We start from the raw sequence: 26,012 nt of genomic DNA on the forward strand, positions 1-26,012 counted from the left end.
TGTTTAGCCTGTTATGTTACCTTTGGTAAATAAAACTGTCACTGAAATGGTCTTGAGCATGTGACCGTGGCTTTAGGGCAAGAATTAAGGCTCTCCGTAGGGCTTCAAGAGACTATTGTGCAATTCCTCCCCCTCTCCTTGCCCCAACTGTTACCTCCAGTTACCCTGGGATTATTCCACCTTTGGATTGGGAGCACTGGGAAAGTCATTTAAAGCCATTACAGTAAAAAGTCTTCCCCCCTCCCTTTCAAACGAAAGGTTTATAATAGCAATAAACCCCTTATTTTAGCATCTCGTTATGGGTCAAATAAAAGCTTGCCAGAGCATGAGACAGAGAATCTCACCATTCTGCTTATCCCCACTGGATAAATGTAGCAGTGCTGCCATGTGCCATGTAGCTTAATTAGTCACTATTCTCTGCTGTTCTTATAAGGAAAAAAACCCAAAACCCAACTAAAAACCTTTGCAAAGCCTAGGTGGGCTGTCCATGTCATATTTCCTGTGTTCTTAGAGGTGTTAATGAATTCATTAATCACTTAATGGCAAGGAGAGTCTTTAGGGACCAGCATCACAATTTACTGCTCCCAGGAGGCAGACTCTCTGTCACTGATCTAAAGTTTCAGCTCCACTAATTTGTGCCAGCACAGCCACTGAGCTTCTTTCTGCCTGCAGTCCTCCCAGCATCACGGCTACTAGGAGCATCGCAGCAGCATACCAGAGTGACGGGGCCATGCGTTTGCTGGGTAAGATCTTACAATGAGTAATGTTCTGGCTCTGAAGTGTTCAGAGGCTGAACAGGGCAAAGGAAATACCTCCCCACCCTCGTGGTTGTGTTGCTTTCATATTTTTTTTCCACTGGGACAGGCTTCCTGGAAAAACTACCGCAAAAGCTCCTCCTTGCTATAGGCTTGGGAGCGCACCGTGAGCCTCAGAGGTTTCTTGTTAGCTTATAGGAAATATAAGCTATGGGAGCGTGTCTGTATAATTTGGTCTGGGACTGCGGGCTATGCCGTGAAATGAGTCTGTGAATCTTTTCTAATTGAAGAACGTCAGGGTGATGTATTTTGACTGAAACTGTCAGTTAAGATGTGAATTCGAATGTTTGCATTTCTGTTCCGCAGAAAATGTTGATTATTTCAGTCTCTCGCCCTTGTTGTAGGAGAGTGGCTGATGCCAAAGTTTCCTACAAAATGGCTCTTTTGGCTAATCACACAGCAGTTCAGGAAGAGGAGGACATGAACAGAGCCCTCCTCTCTGCTAATTCCCTTCCACCAGCCTGTCATCACTTCGCAATTTCACCTTTTTAAAGTTTTTTTTCTCCCTGCTTTTCTGTTCTTCTGTTTAACTTCTGCTCTGATTTCTCTTTCCGTCTTTCCTCTCAGTCTGTTACTTTCCCAGATTGAAGCCAAGGGAAGCGAAGTACGTAAGGCTAGGGATAGCAGGGTGGGCAGAGCTGTATGCTCTCCATGACCGTCTGTATGCAGGCATTTGCTCGCCATGCCTGGTATCCTCTTGGGATTCGTTCCCCACAGTCGTGTTCTTTGCTTAACAGTTACTGCAGGGATGTGTTCAGATGGAAGGCGGGACAGAAGCTACATGTCGGACTGAGAGGAGAAAGGAGAGAGAGAGAAAGCAAGAATAGAAAACCACTTCATCATAGCAAATACAAAGGGAGGCAATTTCAATAAATGCCAGATGGTCAAAATTAACCAGAGACATGTAGAGCCCTCCACGTCCAACTGTTTACTTTGGCAGGGAGCTTCCAGCTTTTTAAATGAGAGCTTCCCAGGTCCCTCCTCCTGTGCTTTCTTCATCCACTTTGCTCATCCTCTGGACCCCTCTTCTTACTCCACCCTTCCTCTTCTCCCTTTGGTCTCTTTCCTGGTCTCTCATCTCCTACTGCTGCCTATAATTCACATTGCACCTCAGATGCTGCCTTATATAGAATCACAGAATGGTTTGGGTTGGAAGGGACCTTAAAGCTCATCTAGTTCCAACTCCCTTCCATGAGCTGGGACACCTTCCACTAGACCAGGTTGCTCAAAGCCCTGTCCAACTTGGCTTTGAATACTTCCAGGAATGGGGCAGCCACAGCTTCTCTGGGCAACCTGTGCCAGTGTCTCACCACCCTCACAGTAGAACAATTTCTTACTAATATCTAATCTAAACCTTCCCTCTTGTCAGTTTAAAGCCATTCCCCCTTGTCCTGTCACTACAGACCTTTGTAAAAAGTCCCTCTTCAGAACGTAAGAGCAAAGGTTCACATGTATATGGAAACTAGCCTTCTTCCACCACAAAGAGATGTCTGTGTTCAGTAGCAGGCTTGTTGAATGTGGGCCCTTACTTCATGGCCAGGCAGAGGGCATGCCTCCTGCTGGGGTATTGGGATGGTATCTGCATGGGGCAGAAACATTAGAGTACCCCAGCTCTGGGGTTGTTCTTCCCATGAGCATTAGCCTTTTTCTCCCCTCCCTGAGGGCTTGGGTCAGCCTTTATTTTTCTGTTTTGGCTGGAAAGCCAGCAGGATGACTTGCAAGCAGAGGGCCCAGCACGCCCCACTTATGCTAGCGAAGTGAGGGGGACCTGGCATTGTACAATTTGAGCACCACCACATGACATGTTGTTCCAGACAATGCAATCAGGAGGGCCCTTGTACACCACAGGCGGAGAGCTCCAGCTAACGACGGGCTCTTTTGTGTGCGCGTGTGCTCTCTGCATTCGAAACATTCATTATTCTAAATTGCCTTCTGCACATTTTACAATAATTACGACTAGTGTTTGCCTTGTTATCTCCACAGTTACTAACAAGAATGCCATCATTATTCCAGTCATTATCAAAATGGATGTTGTTGTCCAGAGTTGCTGGCCGTGGGACTGCTTGCAGGAGGAGGCTTGTGCTCTCCAACCTTGCTTGTTCCATCTTTCTTACAGGGAGATATTGTTGTTCTCAGTAGGGTTGAGCCTAGGGGGGTGAAGGAAGAATGGAGATTACATGGAGAAGAATTGGTTTGAGGGAGTGCTGGTGGGTGTCAAGTTTAGCAGCAGTAAGCTCAGGGAAGCTGCTAATGGCAACATCAATAGAAATTAGAGAAAAAGCAGCCATTTTCCCATGCTCCTTCTGTGTTTGGTGTGCCTTAGGTCTGTTCCTGGCAGTAGTGTCTGATACCTCTCCCTTTAAGCCCATGTTTCTTGGACATGAAGAGATGCTTTTGCTCTGATGATGGAGATAAGCGATCGAGGGAAAAAGGCTGGAATTCAGCTGACAGCACTCAACTGCTGTGAGTCCAGCAGTCCCATTGCCTGCATGGTGGCACCCATCTCATTAGCAATTGGAAGCTCTAGCGGAGATTGTGGACCCACTGGTTCTCCTTTGATAAACCCTTGATAGAGGGTTAGGTAGGTTATAGTTTTCAATAGGAGTATTTTTTCCTATGGCCTCTCTCCTGAAATTTGACAACCCTGAAACATCTGGAAATTCATTTAGATTTCTCTCATTTAAGGGGGAGAGATATAGGAAAGAAATTGTACCTCAAAAGAAAAACCCCTGTTTTGCTTTGCTGCCTTCTGTTTCATGTCCTAATGAAAATGTTGAACTTCGGATTTCAACTCTCACACACATTTTTCTGGAAATCTCACCAAGCTGTCTATAGACACTTGACGACCAAATGAAGCATTTTATTTATGCTGAGTGAGAGGTTTCATTCAAACCCAAATGATTGCTTTTCTCGTTTTAGTAGAAAAGGAAATAAAAATATTTATTAATTTTTCTTCAGGTTTGAAATCTCAGGGGAACTAGAACCGTTAAGTATCTATCTCACTGTGAATCTCCAGGGAAGATCTTGTTGGCTTGGAGTGTAAAGGCAATATGCACAAACACAGAGGCAAGAACAAGCAAGGTTTGTTTGGGGGTTTTTCACTAAAATATCAATGTTTTGCACCACAGTGCAAAAATTGTCACATTCTGCCATGGTTCATTCTCACAAGGCTTGGTTTCCCAGTGTTTAAAACGTGCTTACATCTTTGCAGGACAACCATGTCCTCGGTACATTTTAACTACAGAATCACATTGGTTGCCCTTGTTTTTGTAGGAAGCTAGGGAAAAATTATTTATGGGTATATTTTCCTCCTTTTTAAATGCAAATTATTAATTCAAGGGAAGATGTGTAATTGTTTCCTGATATTAGGTATTTTTTGGTGTTCTCACATCCGAATGTTAGGAAGCAGGCCTTTTTACATTACACTTTGGAAAGAAAAACAAATTTCAGTGGGACCGTATTTGTTGAATACTGATTAAAGTAACTAAACAGAATTTAGAGTTTACATGGGAAATATGGTATAAAACGTGACCTACTATTTTAAACTATTTCCTGTACCTTAGAAGACTATCGCTAGATTAAATTATAACTATGATAAAATACAACTTGTAACGCAAATGATAAAATAATGTTAAAGGATTTATTTGTCTTCTACCAAACCTGGAATACAGCAGAAGTAGTAATACACACATGTAATGAATGACTCAAATCTGCTACAAAACAAGTCATCCATGTGTATATCAACTTACCTCAATGTGTGATATTTAAAGGGTCTCCTTCAAGTCCTGATTAAAGCCAAAAGAAAAGGCGATCTGTGATTTCTGTAGAAGTCAGCTTGCCCCTGGAGATGATGCTACAGAGACAAAATTAGAGCAGTTTGGGTGATCCTATAGGCCAGATTCACAAAGGTGCCTAATTCTTCTGCTTTGTGACACTAGGAGGAGAAGATCTTGTTTTTCAAGAGCTGTGGTTCCCATCAAGAAAATCTGTCCTGCCCTGTTTCACCTCTCCACCTTTCAATATGGGAAACCTCAAGTGGGTTACCATAGCTTGATTTCAGCATGCTGTTGATACACAGCCCTCTGCTAATAACTCATATGACCCCAATTCCACAGATGCCCATGGTGCCTAGATATCAGGCATCTTTTGGTGGCTGAAACTCAGATTAAGATTGCGACAATGCTGGGAGGTGGGGAAAAGAAGGAAACTGTGAATTACATCTGCAGCTTTGAATGAGGGCTAAGTGGATTATGGGCTGCACCAGAGAAAGGAGAATTGGTTGGAGTGAAGGCAGCAAACCGGAGTTTTGTGACCAAAACTGTGGCTTTCCACGTGGGTCTAATCAGCCTTTTCTTCTGAGAAAGACCTTGCTATTGCCCTGACTTTACTATATTGTTTTGGGGCCATTTTAGTTGACTGGTACCTGGAGGGCACTTGAGAAGTGGACCTTGAGCAGTATGCTCACAGAAGAACAGATTTACATTGACAGCTTGTAATGCTGCATCTCTGTGTTGACTTTAAACCATTCAGCTCTCTGTATTTACCTTGTCTAGCTGTGATGTCTCACCACGGTGCAGGGTTTAGAGTGAGTCTGGATGCTAGTGAAGAGCAGACAGAAAGCTGTGCTTGAACATTTACTCTGAAAGAATAAGGGATCACTGCTGGCCAGTTTATCATCGTCTTAATATGGTCAGCTGTTGCTGGGGGAAGTGTGCAGAGCTTCAGGCTTCTCAAAAAGTCCTTTACTGCTTGGCTGTTGCAAAAGAGGGCAATGGTTTTGAGCTATGGCAGGCTTGGGGCTTCTACAAGATGAGCTGAAATGCTCTAATAGTGCATTTCAGTCTTCAGAAAGCTCTAGTTGTTCTTTGATGCAATAAGCTTAACTCCCGAATCTGATAAATCTATCTATAAATCTGATAACCTATCTTGGTTGATAACCTCAAGTGCGTGAAAGGAGACAAGACTGCCATTTGTTGGCAGCATTTGTCTGTACTAAAGACTCTTCTCCACTGCTGTCCTGCACGTCCTCTGGTGTGCAGTGTGTGGCCCGTGGCCCATGAACATCTGAGCAGGCCCTTTGAATGAGGTTGGACTTGGTGACTTCAGTGTCCTGTGCCAACCCAGGATCTTACCGGTCCTACTAAAGCACTGGTAGCAGCATTGCAGTGACCAGAGACCCAGGTCCCATTATACTGGACTTTCTGTCCACTTCTGGTCAGAGACACTGCTAAGGAATTATAATTCATTCAACAAGACAAAGAAAGCAAGAGAAGCAGAGGGATTAAAACTAGGGCTGAGTAGCTGGGAGTTGCCATTGCTCTTGTTTATGCTGAGTCTCTCCATGGGGAATGTTCTTCAGTTTGTCTCAGCATGCCTAGAGTCCTTCAAGTGAGAGGCTGCAGTTTACAGAGTCAACAGATTTAAGCAGGCTACGAATATTAATTATTAATTACTCTTGAAGAGTGCTATACATTAGATTGGTGAAGTAGTTAACAGCTCTGCCTCCTCCTCCCTGCAGACACACTCTTGCTGTCAGATTTCTCTCCCTGACTAAGACCCCAGTGCTAGAATTAGGCCAGAAACTATTTTCCAGTTGAGTGGCTTTTAATGGGCTCTCCAGACTTGCTCTTTGCATTCTCTGAGTGACTAGATATGTGGAGAGGAGAGACAGTGGGATTGATTCATACTGTAAGAAGTATTAGGGTTTTAACTAAGTGGGGCTTGGTGCTGCTCGAGGTTTTATCTCATTCTCCAGGAGTGCCCACTAATTACCCACAACATAGGGCAGGGCTTTGCTCTGGAGAAGCCCATTTGTAGGACTCCCGAGGGAAACTGTGTTTTTGATGAAAGGCAGAGCTGTGGTCTTTTTGGGTCATCTCTTGTAAAGAGAGCATCTTGCCAGGGGCTCAGCATGTTTGTTGGGGTCCCTTGTCCACCTCAACTGGCAGAACAAATGAAGTGGTGATTTGTGTAATGAGGTTTGGAGATAGTGGCTTGTCCCAGTTCTCTGCAGATGTTAAGGAGATGTTTGAGTGTTGCTTACAGCTTTTAAAGCCATTGAGGTAGTGATTCCTTCCCAGGATGTTCATCTTTGTGTGATGCAGCATGTCCTGGGGCATGTGCTCCGTTAAGTTCACATCTTCTTGTGATCTGAAGTTTTGCTCACGTGAAGGGACTTGCCATGGGAGAGGAGTGCCACAAGGGAAGGAACTTTGGGATGATACTGGGGGGCGTCTTCTGCTGAGCTAGGCCAGTCTGAGCTGCTGGTGTCTTACAGCAGTGGATGGGAAAAGACACTCCAAAATTAGAAGGAAACCAGCAGCACGCTTCGAGTCCTCCCTGGTGGCTTCATTGCATGATCTATAGATGGGTGAGGAGCTCAGCCCTGCTTCCTCATTCTCCCTTCCTTTACCCACGCTTCAGCCACCCACCTCAGAGCGGTGGCCTGGCCATGGAGATGGGGCCTGAGCAAAACTCTGCAGGCGAGACCCCAAGCAAAGGATGAACCATGTGTCTCTGGGGAGATGCAGCTTCCCATTGACTCCAGCTTTTGGACTGTTGGGTTCCTCCACCCCCCGGGATGAGTCCCTGGCATGGCAATTTGGGATGAAGCACAGTCCTGATTACAGGAATCACTCAAGCAGCAACAGAAAGGGCAGTGAAGAAAAGGCTCGGGAGCTCCTTCTGCAAGAGGAAGGACTATTGTGATCTGTTAGCAGCTGACTTGTTTCCAAACACCTAGCATGCTTTGTTTGTGCACTGTATTAAATAGCCTGCAGAATTTAATTCCTCTGGGAAAAAACCCAAACCAGAGCAGCCTCCCCACCCTCAAAGTGCAGCGGTGTTGTAATTGGGCTGTGACAAAGCTGAATGCCTCCTGATCGGGGAGGGGTGGTTGTTTGTAATTCTGCGTCGTAAGAGCGAGGCAGCACAATCCTCTGCCTAGGCAGACAGTTTGGCAGGGAAAGTCACAGCTGGGTGATTCCAGCTCCCTCAAGCCGAGGATTTTAGAGTGAAAATGCTGACAGATCTGCAGCAATAGCGGGCAGGACTCTCATAATTTATTTTTAATGCCATGCTGTCTTTAACTGTGCAATTTCCTCCAGGGTGTTTGCTTTGAGATTGCGAGATAATTACATCTCAGAAACCAGGCTAATTACAGTTAACAGCCTGAAAAAGTGAAGGCCCCCATTTCCCTCTTTCCCCTCCCTCCCCGCCCAGGTTTTTCCACCAGCTTTCCTTGTGACTGCCCCTTCACATCATGGCAGAACCAGTAAGGAAGTCAGTTTGGCACGGTGCTGGGACGTTCCCTTCCGTCCTTGCCGCATGGAGGTGACGCCCCATTGATTTGTGTTGGGTGGGGACATGGCAACCCCTGCCAGGAGTTTGATGGGGAACTCGATAGTGGGAAGGTCGTCACTGGTGCGATGGGGAGGAGAAGGCAACACTTGTGGAGAGGACGAGAAGAGGTTGGTGCCATGGTCAGTGTATCAGTGCCCTCTGTTGGGTAGACCAGCCTGCTTAGCCATGTGCATGTTGCTCTGTTGAAGAAGGATGCTTCCTTCAGGCAAGTGGAACAAAATACTGACTTTTCCAAGCCTCGCTATACATGAGCTAGGTCCAGCATTGTATATGCATGCAATTAGTTGGGGAGCACGTTTTCTCCCTTCAGCTTTCATACCTTCATCCATCCATTCCCTGTATCACTTTCAGTTACGCAATTAGATGCAGGGCATGAAGCGTGTGTTGGAAAGCCTTGGGCTGGGATTGCAGTTGGGATCCTATCACCAGGCCTGCTACAGCCTTCCTCTGTCCTGCACTGAAAGATGCTTCCCTCCTCCTCCTGCCCCTCTGCTGGTTTTTATCCATCTAACATAAGCATTGATTTTAGTGGTGGTGGGGTTGTAAGTGTGGCGAACTATGGTTTTTATAGGACAGTTAATACCTTTATTAGTCCAAATGGGAGGAAAAAAACCCCAATAAAAAAAATCCAACCCAAACCCGACAAGTATGTTGGCTTGGAGTCTCACGAGACAAGAGCAGCATTTGCATCCAAGATGTGTCCTTGTTTCTGTCTTTATCAGCTGGTCTAATAAAAGCTCCTAATGTTTCCTACAGGCCTTGTTGCCTTAATTTATGAGTTTGGTCAGGGACCAGGAGCCCACTCGGCTGTCAGAAACACGAAAGGGTGGGAGGAATGTTAATTTTAACGGGAACACAGTGTGGCAGAGCATTCAGAGCTCCCTAGGAAAGAGGCATGTGCTTTCCCCAAGAGCCCAGGGGTAGCAGGTTGTGGTCCAGATCCTCATGGTGTTTCAGCAGGCCTTGGTTGTCCTTGCTCAGGCTGGAGTGACCGCAGTACAGCTCCAGCATTTTAACTGTAATGCTTGACGCAGCCCATGCTCCTTTGGAAATAATTCTGAAAGCTTAAAAGGCTCATCCTGCCTTGAATGTCGCCTTGCTCTATCACAATGTGGTTGCCAGGTTCCATAGAGAATGACAGCAAAGAGCTTCAAAGCAGTGCAAAACCCTCTCCCATCCTCCAGCAGCCTCAGATGCAGTCTGGTAGCGTATGCATACGCTCGCTTTTTTGTGTTTTCACATGATCTGGAAGGTTGGTCCCTAATTCTTGCAGTCTTAAAAAAGAATTAATTTTCTCTTCTGGGATTCCAGATCAAGGATTAATGGGATGATTTGTATTTCTCTTTTTCTTTCACATTGTTTGTTTTTAATGATTAAGGTGATAGTTATAAAATGTTACAAGTTCTGGTAGAAATGTGATCCCAGGGAACTTTTTTATGCTGAATAAAGTACCGGCAAGATTGATTTAGAAAAACCAGTTGAGTTGCTGTGTCTTCAAAGATAATCTTGGTTCTGCATGAAGGACCAGATTTTTGAGAAGTATTTAGGCCTAACTGAAATCAGGTGCTTAAGCGCCTTCAAAATAAGAGAAGCTTCTGTCTGTAGGGAGTGATAATACTGTGTGTTAAATCAGCCAGTGTGTGAGACCTTACATTTTTGGTTGGGTAATCTTTTGAGGGGGACCATTTCCTCTGGCAAACCACTGAGCTTGCACAGAGTGGTTATTTTAAGAATAAAGCCTTTTCTCCACTGGAAACAGCCTGTTTCCCTGGAGGTCACTGGGGCTTGCAAGGGTTGAAGCTTGGCTGGTGACAGCTCCATGGGGTGCTTGGTGTGGTGGTATTTTGGTACGACTTGGTATGGGGCCCATGACTTTGCATGGAGACAGAGCTTTGTGGGGTTGCTTTGGCTCGTTTTGCTTTGCTCTCCTTCTGCTTAGTGCTTGCTGATCTACAAAGCATTTACTCCTGGCAACTATTCTGATGAGGCAGGGGGTTATTTGAAAGCTGCAAACGGAGGTTTCTGGGGAAATGTCTTCAGAGGATGATCTTCCAACAGAGGCTGTAATTGTTTAATGATTTTCTATATGGATTTCTGTGTGGGCTGTTGTGGGACAGCCAGAGCTGTTTTGTCAGCAGAGAGCTTCTGCTCGTGCTTTGTCCTCTCTTCCCCTGGCACTCGGTGGCTGGTCAGCTGATTTCTGGGCATTATCGTAGTCTTTTGATATACATTTCTCTTGGTTTTTACAGCTCTAAGTCAGATCCAAACCTCAAACTTGTCACTTTTTTTCCAACTAAAGCAGTTGACTGTGTACAAATGTGTGGTCTCTCACTTTGCCTCTTTAGCATCCTCAGTCTGCAGGGCAGTAATGTTGCTGTAACAACCAAAACAGGGTGGGGGCAGGACCTCTGAGCCATCAAGTCCTTCTTTCTGCTGATGAAGCCTCTTGTCCCTCTCCTATCTTGAAAACCCCCTTCATATTGCATTGGCTTTTCCCTGAATTGTTTGGACAGTGAGAAGCCTTATTCTAGTTTCTCACCTAAATTTATTCATGAGTGATTTGTGACCTTTTGCTGATGTTGTCCTTTCACCTTAAATAGCACTTTCTCTTCTTTCATGTTAAACCTCCTGATACATGGAGAGAGAACAATTTTATCGCCTCTCCACCTTCATTTTCTTAGACTAACAAGTCAGGCTTTCCTAGCAGCTGACTCTTGTAAAAGGCCACCTTTGCTCTGATGGTCTGCATAGTCTTCCTCTGAGCCAGTTCCAGTCTAAGCTCACCATCCTTGACCCCAATTTTGGGTTACAAGGATTGCAGTGCTTCACGTGTGGTCTCACCAGACTCTGTACAGTGACCCTTTGCCCACCTGAAGCACATGCAGATGCTTAAGAAGCCCCAATGTTTATATGGGGCTTCTGCAACATGCAAGACCATTGTGTGTGAGGAATGGGATTTTAAAAGGTTTGATCCATTTCTCTAGGAAGTCATAGTTGAAATTCCTATTGATTGTGAAGGTGTGTGTCCGGGGCTTAGTAAGTCTTGTTGCTCAGTGCCAGAAGTGGTGAATTCCTCTTGATATGATAAATCATGTGCCAAAGGCCATTCATATGTCTGACGGAGAGCTGAGAGGAGCAGGCTCAAGCAGGCAATGACAGTGCCGAGCCAGGGGTGGATCTTTTCTTCCTGCCCCCTTGGCTTTGCTCAAGGAGTAAAGAGCATAAAAAACATAAAAATACAGTTAAAATTTTTTTTTTTTGTGTTGTGGTGTGTTTTTTTTTTTCTTTTTTTAAAGAAAGGGAAGAAACAATGCAAAATTGTACCCTTGTCTCCCTGACAGATGGAGGCAGAGCTTATGCAATGCTGAGAAGGACTCCAGAGGCCTGGATTCTGAGCAGGCAGAGAAATTTTGGACACAACCAGTGCTGTGGTCTGCATCTGAGCTGTTTTGAGTCCTTTTGCACAGGTGGGAATGCAGGGAGTAGGCGACCAGGAGAGATGCGGGAGGATGTTCCTTTCCACGGAGGCACGTGGTGGTGGGAATGGTGGTTGAGTCCCAAGTCTGGCTGGAGATCAACCAGAGATCCTGTCTGATGGAAACAGAATCCTTCTGTTTCCTGATCTGAGCCCCGTAACACAAAGCAGATGTAAAGGTCTAGTCAAGATCAGGAAATCTTTTGTGTGCGAGGTGAAGGCAAACGGCAACGCTGCGTGCTGCCTGCCTGAGGAACCCGTGCAGAGAGAAAATTAGGTACCTCTGGGCTGGAGAGACCGGGCTCTGCAGGGGGAAGGGGCACCATGCCTGCTGTAAAGTGTAACCTGACTTTCTTGAGTGGTCCTGAGTTAAATAATCCCTGTGGCATGACCTATATCTTCTGCAGGGTTAGGAGGGATGCCGTGCCTGATTCTGCCTCGCCTCCATCGTCTCCAGCTCTGCGCCGCATAGGTCCCTTCTGTGAGCAGCTGCCTTCTGCACCGCAGCACTGCAAGTTGCTAAACAAAGCAAGGGAAAATCAGGCACAAGCTGTGCAATTTGCAGATGATCTGTGTACCTGCTAGTTCATAACAGATGTTTTCCTTCGCGTGACCATTTGTGAGTTTCTTTCTTGTCACAGTTTGTAGTAGCTGTAGTGTTCAGGAGTGAGTGATACCTCACACCTGCACAGAGCAGTGTTCCTGCCTATAAACTTGCTTTGCAATTCCAGAAATCTCCCATTGCATGGAGTTTTATATCCAGTGCAAACAATGGCAAAATAAGACTGCATAATATTTTTGACACAGGCTTTGGGATTAAAAAAAGAGAGGAACTGCAGGATCTGGATGGGATCCATGCAATTTCATGTAATCTTCAAGGGGTCGCCAGAAGCAAGTACTGCAAAGGGAGGTGCAACAGAAGGCAAACCTGCCCTGTGTTAGACCTGCTCATCACCTCCAATAGCTGGAGATTGCCTGCAATATTAATATCACTTTCAACAGAGATGTTGGTATTTAGCTGTTGTAACTTCGGCTATTCTTGTTATCCATGTACATGCCTGCTTCCTCTCTGAAATGTCACAAATTCTTGGCTACAACAACTTCCTATGGAAGTTAGCTCCATAGTTTAATTATGCATTGTGCAAACCCCGTGTTTCCTTCTGCAGGCCTCTGCCACGTGGTGTCAGCAGCACAGAAATGCTGGGTCAATTCTTATAGGGTTGCTTCTGAATGGCAGAACATCAACATGGCATAACTAGTGCAGGCTCAGGTTGTGCTTGGCTTTTCAGACAGGCCTCTGAGGGATGAAAGGACTACAATTCCTCATCTCTAGGGCAGGTTGGCAGGTGTATGGGAATGTGATACCTTCCTTTGGGTTACCCACGAAGGGAAAGGGGAGTCTGTCTCAGAAAGACTGTTGATATTTCCTGCTTCCTTGCGAGCTCCACCAGTGGACTGCCAGACTGGGATTTTGGATAAATGTGCAGCAAAAAGTGAAATGAGCCAAGGAGGTGCTCATGCTGAAGAGATGAATTTTGCAGAGAGCTTTTTAGCTGGGATGTGGCACTCTCCAAGATAACTAAAGCCTTTTGATAGCTTAGGCTTGAGTGTTCAGGGATAGATGCACTTCTGCGATGGGAGAAGGACGCTCTGTTCGGGAAGCCAGTGCTTGTCCTGTTGTTGCACTGTGTAGTGACACTCCCAAAAATGCCTTTCTTGTCTGCTCTGGAGGCAGATAATGCTAAACCATAAGGATGACTTTTGGAAATTTGCTCCTATGTGCATTTTGCACCAAATTCCCATGTGGGCTTACCCGCAGAGATTTGTGGGAGCCTGGATTCCCCATGGGTGCTGCCAGAGCATGCTGCAGTCTGTCGGGAACGGCTGCTTGCCATCTGCTGCAGAGCTGGGCAGTAGAGAGCAGGAGACCGTGACGGGTTTTAGTGAGGTACCTTCAGGCACAGCATCCTCCAGTACAGCTTAGTCCATGCAGCAGGATCCGGCCTCTTGCAGCAACTAAGCTGAGACCAGAATATGAATTTCTTTTCTACATGCAAAAGAGGAGAAACCTCTGTTGCATGGCAAATGTTTGTTGTGCTGCCTACCAGGCCCCTGCCTCACAGTGTGAACTTGGCTCCGTGGGAACTCTTGGGAAGTGGTTGGGCAAAATGGGTATGTGCAGTCAGGTGCATCCTTGTACCCCCCAACTCAATGTCTCTTCACCTCACAGTGTGAACCAGTCTACTGTGACAAGAAACTCAAGGAGATTTAAGATGACATCTGCTTTTTAGGGAGAGTAGGGGTGAGCGATGTAGGTTTTGGGGTGAAGGTTGGGCTCAGGTGAGAAGCAATGCTAACTGGAGGGGGATGCATGCAGTGGAAGGAGCTGCAGTTAGAGGTGTCTTGCTTGAAGCATCCATGCTTTGGATGTTATGGACTATCAAGGCAGGGCAAAAAAGAAGAGCGAATGGGAAGGCAAAGGGTATTCCCTGTTACAGAGGAAAGGCAAACAGGCATTTTTCCCTGTATAGCTTCAAAAACCTGGGACAAAATAGAAGCCAAAAAATTCATAAGACATAGCTCTAAAAAAGGGCATTATCCCAGTCAGCTCAGATCTCCTGGCCATCTTATTTGAAGGAGCCCAAAGTAACAAGAGATATTTAAGCTGGATATCGAGGACAAAGTCAGGGAATAGTGGGGTCTTTGCCCTGGGTTGCAGGCTTTGCCAGTGTGATCCCCTCTTGCTCTGTATGCAGGGGAAAATTTTTCTTCCACTCTCTCTCCTGTTGTCAAATTCATGCCCAGCTAACCTGCAAATCCATCTCTTCAGAGATCAAGTACAGTGTCTGACTGCGAAACCTGGAAATCCAATTAACTCCCAAACTTTGGTGTGTTGGTGTGTTTTTTTGTTTGTTTTTTTTTTTTTTTTTTTTTTTTTGTTTTCGTTTTTTTTGTTTTTTAAGGGAAAAAAAAGGAGAGGGGAGAGAGTGAGGCAAAGACAGAGAAACATACTGCAGCTGGGGTATAAATCACGTTGAAAACATTTCAAACATTAAAATAAACAAGGGTGAATTTCAACTTCATTTGTCTCTTTTTGAGATTCTGTCACTGATTTGTTTTGCTGCTCTCTCTGAGCCTCTTTTTTTGTCTTTCTTTGGGGTTAGATGTTGTATGTGGAGCAGAGCCTCAGGGCTGGATGCCTTCTGCAGCGATTCCAGGATGCATTGCCTGTATAGGACATCTTCCCTTTCACAGGGCTGTGGTCCACTTACCTGAGGTTTTAAGGGGTTAAATCATCTCCATCCTGTAGTGCATGGGGGGGTTATAAAAATGGATGTTCAGCTCTGCCTGGGTCTAAATGGGCTGGTAGTTTGGGTGAGGAGCATGACCCACTGAACTTCCCAGGAGAAAATAACTCTGCTTCTCAATCACAGACTTCTGACTTCTGGCAGCCATCCAGAACTGGCTGTTCAAATTGAGCTTCTCTGTCTTCATGTCCTTGATCTTTTAGGGGACTTACTCCATTTGACCAACTCTACCATGTCCTCAGGACTCTGAACACCTCAAAGGAGACTTTTCTACATGAGACAATGTTATCCATGTGAAGACATAGTGTGTCTGTTGAAGTGCCTGAAGGTAAGCAGGGCCCAAGTGTGTCTCAGGCTGATGGCCTCACAGAGATATGAAGAGAAGGATTGGGAAATGTTGCAAGAAATTTAAGGGAAAGAAATAAGAACTGATGTATTTGTGATGTTTCTGGCTCTGGGAGTTGGCAAGCCAAGGGTCTAGCAAGTCACCAGTGACACAGCTGCCTATCAAAACAAGCAACTGTGAATGGTAGTGGAATCAGAAGAAAAATCTTTGCCTAAAAAAGAAGTTTTTCTGTCTCTCAAATGCCCATTATTTGGCTGAAGACATTTTAGAGTAGGAATGCAGGCACTTAACTGTGGTGTTTGGTACTAGTGACAGGTACCAAACATCTGTACGGTAGCTGCAGACATGGTGTAGCATCCTTGAGGGGCTGGCGCCCATCTGGAGTGGCAGCACGCTGGGGCAGTGAATATGCTGGGACATCCCAAACAGGAAGGCGTCAGACCTGATCTCTGGGGCTTGAGAACCTCTGTCTTGCTCAGGCATCAGGGCTTTGAACCTGAAGGATCTGTGCTGCTGCCTGTAGTCCCTGTCCCCCTCCTTCAAGAAGCTTTAGTTTTCATTCCAGATAAGGATGAATAATCCTTGGGGGTTGTTGTGAAGAGGAATTGTCACCCTTCCTTCAGGTCTATCAGAAACTCTTCAAGAGGCAGTTAACAAATAACCTTCCCTTGGGATAAATTAGCTCCCAATCCCAATTCAATAGCTGCTCATTTTAAGATGTCCTTGTTACCTTGTGTGAGTGGCTGATCTTCCTTTGAATCCTGCTGCGTTTTCAGACCCCGTGATTGCTGCAAGCAATCATGAGTTCCACATTAACAGCTCATGCACTGATTGCACTGAACAGTCCCAACACAACCTTTTGTGAAAAGTTTTGGAAAGTTGAGCTTCCTGCTATGCTATCAGAATGTTACACAGATCTCACTCCATCACATATTCTGGCGGCTGAATCTTCAAATGAGCACTGGTTTGCAGGGGCTGGTGTGCAGAGATCTGTGCCTCAGAGTCCAGCTTTAGAAAGAAAATCTTGTAGGCATTGTCAAGGAAACCTGGTGATGGCACAGAGTTGTCCAACAGCCTCCAGGCAGCCTGGAGCAAAGACTCTGAGATGTGCAAATAGTAATTCAAATGGATTTTTACTTTTTTTAACTCCAGTCTAACATTGTTGCAGACTGGGAGAATGGCACCAGGATAGCTCCAAAATAAACAGCATCAGACAGAAAACCTCCTGCTGTGTCATATTGCAGAGATCTTCCAGTGGGACAGTCTTTCCCAGATCTGTCGAGGCCCATCTCTCATGTACCAAAAGCATTGCCACTGTTTGCAAAGATTAAGTCATCTTTATTAACACGCCTCTCCAAGAACAACAAACTGAAACATGCGGTATTGCACAGGTGCTCTAGTATAGATCTTTGGCTTTCAGGACCCTTGTGAGGTTTTTATTTCCTCTCACCCCAATGGCAGCTATATTGTAAGGTATCGTGCATTGATTAAAAATCTCTCTAATCAAATACTGGCAAGGGAAGTTCCAAATATTTGAAGAATGACTCCTAAAAGCTGCTACTCGGCTGTGAGTGAATTAGTCCAGAGATTGGTCTGTCAGACTGGTGTGCAATAAAAAATCTCTGCTCACCTTTATGTCCAAAGCTGCCAATGAACTGCAGCAGTGGGTACCAAGAGAAGTCTGTGTCCAATAGGGCAGAGTAGGCTACGGTCAGTTCTTTTGTGGGAGGTACTGCTCCAAGAAACCTTTGTTTTAGACAAAACCCATTACTCAATTTATCAATCCCTAGTTACGCTTCAAATTTCTATATCCCAATCTATGGAATAGATTGGATAGTTTAATAGGAAATGTGGATAGTTTAATTGGAAATGTGAAAGTAGGCTGGAAATCATTGCTGTGCAAATTGTATAGAGGTTTGATTTTTCTTCTGTTCCATGGCTGAGCTGGGCTTCAAAAGAATAAATAAAATCTGTTCTGGTAGCTCCCAGTGAGGAGTGTATTTCTTTGGAGAAAGGAAAAAAAACCAATCGCTCCCAATACTTTATTCAACCCAGACTGAAGCATTTTGATTTGGGGGAATACAGCTAATTTTCTTACGCCTCAAAATAGGTCAACTTTGAAATAGAAAATGTCATGTTGAAACAGAAAGTTGAATAGAAATGTTTAGCAAATTTAAGATTACATATACATATATTTGGAAGATTAACAAGCTTATGAATGGAAAGAAAACATCCAGGCTATTTATAATTCAATTAGGCGTAGATTTAGGACTAGTTTTCACACTCTGTAAACTGCATTTCTTTTTCATTTAGAACAATCTCATTCCTCCATCAAAGCCTCTTCTCTTAGCTATAGCTAAAAATATACAGCTATAATATAGCTGGAATGACTATAGCTATACTGTGTCAGCTAACTGCTGTATTTTTCTTTCCCAAGGCTCTCCAGGCATCTAGGCATGTTCACTTGGGAAGTGTTGGGATTTGGGACCAAGGTATGGAAAACGAGGGCGTGCACTGCTGGAGCTGGTATCAAGGAAATTTATTCCTGCAGGACTTCTCAAGGTTTGGCCTCCTTCCCCCATTCCCCTGAAAATGTCCTATACCACATTTTCCTTTCATTATATGTATAAAAAAAAAAAATAAAAAATCTTACAAAATGTTCTTCTCTCTGTTGTTTTATTTTTTGGTAGCTTCCAGTGTTCCTTCACCACCTCTCTTTGCGGCATCAGTTATGCATGTGTAAGTAGTAAGTTAGTTTCTATTCTCACTCTGGGGGGTTGTTTTCCAAACTGTTTATTGAGTAATAAAAAGGAGAAAATTACAAGCCATTGCCCAGGGATAATGTGCTAATAATTTTATGACTGGACAAACAGTTGGAACAGCCCACAAATGGTGGTAAGCAGGAAACCTGGTATCTATTGCCAACAGAGCCACCCCCGAGGAGATAAAACCTCACTGCTAGTAACCAAAGTTGATGCAACAACTGTGAGCTATTAAAAACTACTTTGGGGATGGGTGGTAGGATGGTCATTATTACTTTTGGAGTAAAAGTGGCACATAAGGTTTTTGGAAGGTGTTTAGAAGTTAGTCCTACATGGAATGAATGTAATGGACCACCGTGTCTGCTCATGTTCTGTTCCATAAAGCTCACAGCTGTTGGGCTGGATGCTGGGGATTCCTGGAAAAACAAAGACTAAAGGGTGTTAATGCTTTCAAGCAAATATGAATCATCCCAGCAATAATAAAGGGTTTGAGTTTCTTTAGGTTTTGTCTAATTGCACGGCACTTGAGTCCACTGAGTAGTGTCTCAGCTTTAATGCTGCAGAGCACAGAGCCAGAATCTGCTGCTGCAGGATGACTATTGGGTTGCACCCAGCTATGTGATAATATGTCCCATCCCTTTCACCCCAGACCCTGTGGTTTTAATTATTTCTACTTTAAAGCCCGTATCTATAGCTGGTTTAGTTCCCATCTAGTGAATCATCCAGCTCCTTTGAGATTCCTGATGATCCCCTCTGAAATGCTGTCAATGTACAACAGGAGCTATAGGCTAATCGTAAAGTGTGCCTTTGACCACCGAACATGGTCAACTACTGCCATTTGATGCTTCCATTCAATTGCCAAAGACTTAGGAGTAAACTGCACTGCTCAGTTTGCCTGTCCTAAACCATTCTAAGAAGATGTATCCCATTCACCATTTCCAGGAGGAGTTCCTAATCCTTCCTGGGGGCAGAACTTCATATCTGCAGTATCTTCTTTCCCATCTCTCATGAGGCGGGATGAGCTGTACATCTTCCAAATCAGCAGCAGATCCAGCTCTTGAAGTGGGCAAGAAGCCATGCAACTGGGAGTAGCTGTTCGCAGCTGCCAAGACCTCACATTTGTATGTTAGTGATAGAATCTCATAAACCAGTCTCCATCCTGCTTTACTGCTGATTGAATGATTGGAGGAAGAACTTGACTGTTTATTAAAACATTAGACAGTAAAGTTTAACAATAGACAGTAAAGGGTTTTGTTTTTCCTTCCTTCTGATTGTTAAAGCAACAGCAGGTTGAGCTGGAGAGGGACCTGCTCCCAATCTCTGAATCCAGAATGACATTAAGGTTTTGTGATGTGACTGATGACATCCATCAGGCAGGATGAAGAAGTTGGCATTACCATTTCCGTACATGGCAAATCCAATATCTGAAGAAGGTCAGGGCCTCATCACAAGGCTGGCCTGATGATGGCAGAGGGAATGGAGCAGCACAGCTGTCACTGAAGCCCTCTGTTGTTGCTAATCAGCAGCACTAACCCTGTGAAGCTTGCCAAAGATATTTGCTGTATCACTTGTTCTCTTTCCTCCCTGGCAGAAGGCATCTCTGCTAAGAGGTCTTGATGGGAGCCAAGTTCTCCAGCATGCTGCATGGGTCTGGAGGATGGACAATCTCTGTCAGCTCTTCTGTCCTCATAGCAGCCTAAGCTGGTTCAGGCCTAGAGCTCATGTGATAATTGGGAGTAAAAATATGTTCAGGTATCTGCTGGTGCAGGTTGACACCTAGTTCTGAACTGTGAAAGTGACTTCTTAGGGTTGGGTTGTCGGTTTACAATTTCTCTGGGCTATGGAGTTCTCTCCCAACATCACCTCTTCAGCCTGGTTCCTCCTACAGTCAGAGGAGAAAGATAGGACTTCCCAGGATCACTCATCCTGTCTAAGGAGAGTTTGATCAGTCTCCAGAGGGGTTGACCTCTCTGGACGGATTGTAGTGAGACTCTACATGAATTTTTTTTGGACATCTGACATGTAGACAGGCTATTGTCTTCAGCAGCAAATCTGGCTTCAGACCCTAAAACGCAGTAAATGTGTGCTTCAGCATCCATCTCCTTGGGCTCCCTTGGAGAACCCTGACTGCAAGCACAGCAGTCCGTGGGCTTCCTGCACCATACTAAGTTCTTCTAGTCCTGGGCAAGCCCAAAGCAAGTTACCTTCTAGCTCAAGTCTCAGTCCTGATAGAGGTTCCTGTTCAGTGAGTGTCTGGTGTACCACATAGAAAGGTCAGTGGTTCAGATGTAGAAGCAGCTTCTACCCTCCTCTTGTCCTGCAACGGGGTGTGAAATCCAAATGCTGCTGGAGACCAGCCTGGTGGGTGAGGAGCTGGTTCATTTGGGGGCTTTATCCGATGGATCCCTGAACGTGAAAGCAGGGTAAGATGTGACTTTGCTAGCTTGGAGGGGGAAGAGGGACAGAACGCAAGTGCACACGTGCACCAAGATGAAAAGGAGAGGGCTGATTGCTTGTGGTCCCGGCATAAAGCAGTGTTTGCATAAGCTCAGAACATTTTGGGCACTGAGCTGCTTTTCCGAGTCCTCCAAAAAGGCTTTCAAAGATATAGTTGCCATGGGGTAGGAGTGAAGGTGCTATTGTAAACCAACAGCCTTCTCCAGTGGTGTCTGAGAAACAGCAATCCCTTTGCGCAAGGATATCATGTGAAGTCCTCCAGGGATCTGTGGCAGGGGTTTTGCTGTCCTATCCACAAGTGATTTGGAAAGAGGAGCACACAGAAGAACAAAATTTGCAAGGACACAGCATTATTCAGGACAGTGCCAGTATTAGCTGACTGCAAAGAAGTCCAGAAGGGTCGCAGAATACCAATGGCTGTGTGATGACACATCACAGAGGAGATTTGTGGTTGCCAACTGCATGTGGAGAAAAATCAACAATAGCTAACCTGTACAGTGGCACAATCTAAACGAGCTATTTACCTCTCTGGAAGGAGATTATAGAGGCATTGCAGGCCATTTCTGGAAATGTCAGCAGCAATCACAAAGGCAAGAGCAATGTGAGGAGTTACAGAGGAAGAAATGGGCAATAAAACAGAGCCTGTCATTATGTGACTGTGCATCCCTTGGTACTCGAATGCTGTGCGTAGATCTGGTGTCTGTGTCTTATGGGGTCAGGCACAAAGGAAGATGTGAAAGGAAACCAGAGTTACCTGTTGTAGCAGCAGGATTTCAAGTGACCAGGAGACTTTAAACCAAAGAGGACTGGAGGAGTGAATGAGAGGAAGAAAGTCATGGGTGGCTTGGAGGAGGTGAACACAGAGCTGGGTGGACCTCTTCTCTGGCCAGGGCTAATGCTGTACAGAGAAACAACTGTAGGTCTCTGTATTTGGCAGTTAGGACGACTGAACTGTGCCAGCACCCAAAAAATAGATCAGTGGGGGGACATCAGTAAGAAGTGGCACACTTAATCGGACCCCTGCTGCCATTTACCTGTAGGACAGCAAGTCCCACCTTGTACCCTGTCCTTGTCCTGGCCGTTCCCAGTCAGCTACTCTTGCTTTGGGGGGGTTGCAAGCCAGGTAGTAGGAAAGTGACATTTGTACATCGTGCTGTCATCTGGGCTGCACTGGGTGACAAACTTCAGCCCTAAAAGACTTAAATGGACTCACCCTGACTGCTCAGGACTGGAAAACCTCTGTGCATCTGAGGATTAAATCCTGGCACCAGTGAAAACAACCAAGCGTTTTCTGGTTGAGTCCAGTGGGTCAGAATTTAATTCCACATTTTAAAAGCTCTTTAAATCAGCTGTGATATATAACCAGTCTTCTCAGCCTCTAAATACTTCAACAAGATTGGCAGAGCTTCGGAAGGGCCATGGGCAGGATTAATGGCAAATCCATAGGTTGAGAGAGAAACTGGGGGATCCCAGCCAGGGCAAAGCGAAGCTGCAGAGCTGGAATTGCTTCTGGTTGTGGCTGTGGTGTGCAGAAAAAGCTGGGTAGCAGGTGAAGTCCTTCGCTTTTTAAACACCAAAATGCTGTTGATAGATTTCTGTTTGTACATATGCCATTTGGAGTGTGTTTGTGCATGTATATTTATATACATATACACACATCCTTACCTCCCCACAAGTACATGCACTGAAATACGTTTATTTCCTCAGCCTGCATCTTTCTGTAAATTGCAGAAATACAGACAAAAGAATAAAATTACGTCATTGCCAAGTCATCAGAAACTAATATTACAGATACTGGGCACTCTTTTTTTTTACCTGAACTATCGCCACTTCAAGATCCTAATTTAATGATTCTTTCTGTAGCTCTTTACATTCTATTATTTATAAGAAACAATATTCGGTCCTCCCTTGACAGTATTTGCAGGGCTGCAGAAAGCAGTGCGGCAGAAAGGTGGTAGAACAATTTTGGTTATGTTTCCATAGCTACCTAGCTGCTAAATGTGGTTTATTCCATTTTAAAGTCAACCAACACACACGCATGCACACATACGTACCCTCTCACACGCAGGCACTCGCAAATTACCAGATGAAGTATATTCAGACTAATCCCTGGTCTGCCTATTACAGCCTAATGTTCCTGCGATTTGTATATTTAAAGGGCTGCTTGCTGCATAAATAAATGGGAGGGCAACGTTCTTGCTGGATATAGCAGGATGATAAACATATTGTTTCTTTCTTGCTCTCCTCTCCAACGTGTGTGTTCCAGTCGGTCGCTGTAATATTATTATGGATATTTTTACCCAGCCGTTGTGCATGGAGGAAGTCGGAGGTAGGATGGTGTCCTCTCGTGGTAAATGGAATTTCTGCAGCCTCAGAGCAGAATGGTGCTAATAGCACTCATGGAAAGAAATGGGGGGAAGAAAGGGGGGTGTCCTGGAACTGTATGGGTATTTTAGAGACAAACCTCTTTGGCTGTAGCTTACTACTTCTGCAACCACGTGCAAAGCCATCTCAGCAGCCCCATCCCCCTGATGCAGGCAAAGAGAGAAATACATCCCTATGACCTTTGAAGGTCCCTTCCAACGGAAAGTATTCTATGATTCTATGTTTGCTTTTCACAGCATTCAATGTCAGGCTGCAAGCCACTGCTTGTACTCAAGTTTTCCAAGCCCATCACTGATTTAAGTGAGTTGAAGGAAGAAGAAAATGAGGCAGGAAGAAAATAATGATTGATTCCAGCTTTCTAGAATAGAGCAAGTTTGCCGTTAGGAAAGTGTGCATGTCTAGAGAGAAAAGTGTTTTGTCAGAGAGATCCCAGAGGTTGTAATGGTGGGCAACAATACCACTTTCCATAAGGTAGAGGGGAGGGAGGGGTGAGGAAGCAGACAGTAGGTTTAAGGTGGCCTTCAGAAATGACTAACCTGTCCCCTGATACCCCGCAGGGGCAACGTCCTGCTCCTCGAGGGGGTGATACAGAGTTGGGAGGGGAGGAGGCACCTCTTTGTCCCCCTGCACACCCTACACTTGCTGCTCTGCCTGTGCACAACAGTGATTTTATTGTCCATGAAGGGGTGCGAGGAAGACAAGTATTCTGATGGCTCCCACTGCCTCCTGGTTAGTGCTGTGCATTTGCAACGTGTGCTCTGATGGCTCAGTCTTGACAGCGCCCTGGGGTAGTGTCCATCCCTGCTGGAGCTGAGCTGGCTTTACAAATTCTTCCCAGCCTTGCTGAGGAAGGAGACCTGTACCTTGGGCATCTGATTGCTCTGGAGAGACTTTCAGGGATCACTCCCTCCCAGTTACACATTCTGTAGTGCTTTGCTGGTAAGGCTGCTCTCTGTGTCTATGAAATGGGACAAGTGAAAGCCAAAAGCAGGACAAGAAATAGCTACAGGCAGGAACAACGGATAGAGAGTCCATAAGAAAAGAAGAGAAGGGTAAAGACATACCTAGCAGGAATTTTCTGCCTTAAGGTTGGCTTGATGATCTTGAAGGTTTTTTGCAACCCAATTGATTCTGCGATTCTATGAGGAGGATAGTATATATATAAGGAGGGTATAAAGGTCTTGTGTGTGTATATATATATATATTCGAGTAGGGTAGAAGTTAGCTCTTGTCCATCCACCCTGGCCTGAGCATCCAGCCCCCATTCCCTCACACACCTCTGCAGCATTATACCTCGGTCATACCATGACTCCTGAGAACTGCATGTGGCCTTGCTGGTGGCATATATCCACAGCACACAGTAGTGGAGACAGTGGGTGCTGGAGCAGCGACAGCTTTTGCTGGGAGATGGCATGGTTAGTGGGATTCAGTCCTCTGCTGCATTCTGGTGGCCCATCTCCAGGGATGCTCTGTGGTAAATCTGTGCCAGAGCTCTCTTGCTTTTCTGAGCATGGTTAGTGATTGCTTGTACACATCACCCTGCAAGAAACCTCTGTGGTATTATCAGATTACCAATATTTTCTGTGCCCTGTTACCTTTTATTCTCTCCCTGCTTCTGTTGGAGCGGGAAGTATGGTTGTGGTGATGTTATCTTCCCCTCCCAAGCATCAATCCTGTTCAAGTCACTTCAAGATCTCAACAAAATGGTCTCATAAGTGGCTTTTTGCAGTGGTAGGGATAGGGAGGTCTTTCCTGAAGTGGAGAATTTTTGTCACCGTTTTTCTTTATTCTGCCTGGAAAAAAACCCCAGGAGAGTGAAAAATGCTGCTGAAAACCATGTTTTGTTAGCATTTGTAACCAGATGCAGAACAAATAAATCACTATTCTAAAAGAAACTAAACCTTTCTGACTGTCCTTCAACTGCTCATACTTCTTGTTTTGCAGATTCCCTCTGCTTCACAAGGTTTCCTGGAGTCTGCCAAGATGCCAGACACAGTCACAAATTCACCCTTCTTTGTTGCCTCTACTGAATAAGGAGGAGTAGCAGAGAGCTAGCAGATACCTTCAGGTGAGTCGCTGGGATTCAGCTCAGCACCATGTAGCTGTGCCAGCACAGGAGCACTGTGGCTGTATTTGCATGGAGATCACATGTGGGCTAACCTGGTTCAAAGCTGGACAGGTTTTATTGGGTCAGCTGTATTCCTTCCTAGGCACAGACCCTGGTTGTGTACCAGACCCAAGCTGCCTTCTGCACCAGCAGTTTAGGTGCCTGGGCTCTTCCTGGCTTTGTGGGGAAGATGCTGCCACCTTCCTTTGTGAGTTCTTTCCATAGTGCTAAGCAGTTAATGAAAAACTGAAACCTTAGAAATAAGGACAGCCACAGCAGCCCCTAATTATGTTATTTTCCTCCACAATGTGAGATGACATAGTGGGCCAAGAGACAACGTCTGTAATGCAGGTGTCCACTTTGTGATCAAGATGTCAACATGCTTATTGTTGACTTGCCTTGGCGTTTAGGGACATTTATCTTTGTTGCTTTCTGCTGGACCTGGAAGGGCCGATTACAAATCAATTCCCTATGGCCATGGTACTCTTCTGTGCCATCATTAAGTGTGATTATAAGCAATAGCAATAATCATTGTGTCACTGTTTCCAGGGCAGGCTTTGCTGTCTTTGTATTGGCACTCTTTCACCTCCAGCCCTCCAACAGCCAGATGCTGGAGGTCAGTGTGTTTTGCTGGCTCTGTAGTGACAGGTAATCTTAAGGCTACAATATTGTCGAAGGATTGCACTGCAGACCCCTCTCTGGCCAGAAACAGGCAGCACAGAACTATTTATTCCTGTGTTTTTTGCCCCTTTTGCCACCAGCACAAGGCAGGAGACTCATGGGACCTGGCAGAATCCAGCTTTGGCTTTCCTGCTGTGGGAAAGGGATGGATCCCCTTTCCATTGCCCTGGGAAATGGCAGAGTTGATACAGAAAGCTGCTTCCATGCAACAAAGACACGGCTGGCTGAAACACTCATCCAGCCCTCCTCTCTGGATTAAGGAGGGCTTTTTTTTTTTAATCAGTTCAATGTTTTACAGCTCAAATTCAAATAGG

The 26,012-nt window shown here is 45.2% G+C and overlaps 1 long non-coding RNA gene across 1 annotated transcript; it reads left to right on the plus strand.

The window, feature by feature from the left end:
- Positions 1–654: 654 nt before the first annotated feature.
- LOC115611785 lies at positions 655–17,868 on the plus strand. Its single transcript, XR_003992695.1, has 3 exons — positions 655–743; positions 15,164–15,288; positions 17,744–17,868. It is a non-coding gene; the product is annotated as an uncharacterized LOC115611785 (long non-coding RNA).
- Positions 17,869–26,012: the final 8,144 nt, after the last annotated feature.

This window comes from Strigops habroptila, chromosome 8, assembly GCF_004027225.2.
Source record: "Strigops habroptila isolate Jane chromosome 8, bStrHab1.2.pri, whole genome shotgun sequence".
Taxonomy (NCBI): Eukaryota; Metazoa; Chordata; class Aves; order Psittaciformes; family Psittacidae; genus Strigops; species Strigops habroptila.